The sequence below is a fragment of the Centropristis striata genome, chromosome 1, assembly GCF_030273125.1.
Source record: "Centropristis striata isolate RG_2023a ecotype Rhode Island chromosome 1, C.striata_1.0, whole genome shotgun sequence".
NCBI classification, from domain to species: domain Eukaryota; kingdom Metazoa; phylum Chordata; class Actinopteri; order Perciformes; family Serranidae; genus Centropristis; species Centropristis striata.
The window spans coordinates 45200279-45203985 of NC_081517.1; positions in this window are offsets into that span (position 1 = coordinate 45200279).

Genomic DNA, 3707 nt, shown 5'->3' on the forward strand with positions numbered 1-3707 from the left:
CAATTTGCGCGTGCAGAGTCCGCTCACAAAACTTTCCTCTGCTTTTTTTTCAAAACTTTTTTTTAATTTTAAAATATATATATATTTTTTTAATTTTTCTTTATTTTTTTTAATTTACTTTTAATTAAAAATGTCTTTATTTATTATTTAAAAAATATATATATATTTTTTTTATTTATTTTTTTATTTTATGTTTTTTTGTTTTCAACTGTATAATTGATACTGTTGGACCCCAGGAAGAATAGCTGTGGCTTTGCTGCAGCTAATGGGGATCTTAAGAATAAACTAAATGAAACTAAACTAAGCTTGCGACACTTTCCCCTGCTCGCGCGCACTGAGAGTCCGCTTGCAAAACTTTCTTCTGCTCGCGCGGAAGTGTCTCTTTTCAGTGGGCTGTTTTTGTCAGTACGACTTCGCCGATTAGACAGCAAGGTAAAGCAGCACCACTAGTACAAACGGGACAAATCTCACACCTCGCTGTCTAATCGGTCAACTAAACGCTCAACCAATCATATTCGGTACAATAGTGATTGGCATGTCCCCCAGGCCCCGCCCCCTTACTGACAAAAAATGCACACTAAGAAAACTCACTCGCCCCGAGTAGAAGAAATTTTTTGAGTGAACTCTGTGCGTGCAAAGTGTGTTTTTGTCGTCACAGGTTACAATATCGCTCTCGGGAGCAGAGATGCAGGATACAAAATAGCTCTCGAGTGATTTGAAATCGCTCGAAAAAACAATATGTGCGCGCGGATGTTTGATTTCTGCGCGCGGGTCTCATCAAGAGTGCACGATTTATGTGTTCTGATTCCATAAAAATATACAATATTTGCCTCGTAGAGTGTTGATTTTATGAGTTTATGTTTTTGTGTGTGTACATGCATATTTTATTTTGTGCGGGCGGTACATTTTATTTGATCACATTTTTAATTTATTTGATCTTATTGTGTTTTACTGTTCTATTGTTTACTACATCTCTTTGTATTGTGTTTTTGTGTATTGTCTTTTTATTGTTTGTGCAGCACTTTGTAAACCTTGTGTTTGATAAAATTGTGCTAAATAAATAAAGTGGATTGGATATATTTGATTAGGTTAAAATGTACACTGACACAGCAAACATTACATTGTTTTAAGATATATTTCTGCAAAATGAACTAATGCCACCACATTATTCTTCCAACCTCAGAGCAGTCAGATCAGTGAACACATCACCACTAAATATCTGACTTCCTTCCTTAACATGTTCACTTGGTATCATATGCTTCATAGTGTGCATTTTACATTTTTGCAATTGAAACATTTCTTCCAGTGGTTTAGTGTGACTTTTTAGCACTTAAACCTCTGAAGTCCAGCAGATTTTGGTTCAAATGTGTCAACTTCCTGCATTAATGTCTGTCTGTGTTCAGCATCTTCCAGTCTGTCCTTACATCACATCATGGCTCCTTTTTCTACACACAAACTAGCTATCAGTCAGATTTTACATTTTATTTTAATTAAAGTATAAAGCTGCCAGGAACCCAAAATACAAACAAAAGACACAGTTTTCTATGGAAATGTACCATTTTTAAAAACCATTTATACAAACAAAAACAGCAGACAAAATAATAAATAATAAAACTACAAAACAGCCTATTTGCATGTAAATTAAAAATAGTAATAATTTTCATTGTAGAAAGAAAATTCACATTTTAAAAATGTTCTAGAAACATAAATGTGACACTGTGAAAGCTCCTATGATTGAACTTTAACTGGCTTTCTCAGCTTGTCTACATATCAGATATAAATAAAGTTATTACTGTAAATAAAACATGTGTATTTTAAATAAATAGACGGACTCCAGAGGATTAATATAAGATATACAATATTTGCCTCTAAATGTAGTGCAGTAGAAGTATAAAGTTACATAAAATGGTAATACTCAAATAGAGTATGAGTACCTCGAAATTGTACTTAAGTACCTTCTAATGCACAACATGGGTCAAAAATGACCTGCATTCATTTCTCATGTTATTTCATGCTGCTGTGTGTTTGAATATCTTTTTTTTATTATTACAACAGATCATTATATCCATTTTTCCTTTCATACTTTATGAAGAAAAATATTTTTTGTATTAGTACTAGGGCCAGTATTCGATTAAAAAAATTAATCTAATTAATTAGAGGCTTTGTAATTAATTAATCAAAATTAATTGGATCAGATATAAATAAAGTTATCACTGTAAATAAAACATGTGTATTTTCAATAAATAGACGGACCCCAGAGGGTTAATATAAGATAGACAATATTTGACTCTAAATGTAGTGGAGTAGAAGTGTAAAGTTACATAAAATGGAAATACTCAAATAGAGTATGAGTACCTCGAAACTGTACTTAAGTACAGTACTTGAGTAAATGTACTTAGTTACATTACACCACTGAAACCACTCATAAAAAGACAGCAACTCAAAACTCACCTGTTAACTGGCATACACTCTGCAACTGGACACTACTTCACTTGCTTTTATTACATTGTCTTGTTTTTTTTTTACCATGTTGTGTTGTTTTTAGCATGTTGTCTTGTTTTTAAAGATGTTTAAGATTTTAGACTTTGTAAGGTGACCTTGGGTGACATGAAAGGCGCCTATAAATTAAATGTATTATTATTATTATTATTATTATGGTGTAAAACACAGTGAATCATATCTGATCTGATCTGTCGACCAGGTGAGTCACTAGAAGAAAATCTTAGAAGTGAAGTTCTTGGAGATGTGTCACTAAAACCTCCTGATTGATTATCTCACTATCTACCAGTTTGCTTGTGATGAATCAGAAGTCAGACCTGTGAATGTGTTGAGAGTTGCACTTTGTTTAGCAGCCTGAGGACACGTTCCCCAGCCACACCTCTGCCTTCGCTTCAGATTTTGTGGGAGACATTTGGAGGTGCCAATATTGGCGAAGCTGCTCCCAATAAAAAAGATTCTCATGACTCAGTGCAGTGTAACGCTGCCTAATGCTGCTGGGCTCCTCCCCCAGAGATCAGATCAAAGGATTGCTTTTTGTCTTTTCCTCCTGATTGGCTGATAAGGTGCAGCTGTATTTTCTTCACACAGACACACAAGTCACGTACACACAAACACACGTGCAGCCCAGTAGCAGTGGAAAAGTACTGGATGGATCTGCACCAAGCATCGTCTGCAGCTCGACACACAAACCCTCCACCAGTATTAAATGACTCTAGTTTGCTGCGTGAGATCAAACCTATTACTTGACCCCTCGCTGCATAATTAGTGTTCCTGTTACGGCCGTTTCACTGTTTAATCATTTAGTCATAAAGTTAAAAAAGTCAAAAGTCACGTTATTGTCAGTTCTGCTACACGTGTACACATAGAGAACTGAAATTACTTTTCTCTCAGAAGCCTCGTTTAAAAAAAACGCTGCAAAAACTGAAATCTAAGTAAGGTGAAATATCTGCTTATTTTTTGTCTGATAACTTAGATAGTTCTTCTTCGTCAGGTCCTTAATTATCTAAATCAGCTATTCTTAACCTTGGGGTCGGGGCCCCAATTGGGGTCGCGAGATGATTTCTGGGGGTCGCCAAATCATTTTGGAAGTCAGCTCTGTCTCCACTGTGTTAAAGTGTTCATGTGTTAGTGTGTTTTAGTCATTTAATGTCTTTTTTGGTCATTTTGTGTTTTTTTTTTAGTCATTTTGTTTCTTTTCTGGTCATTTT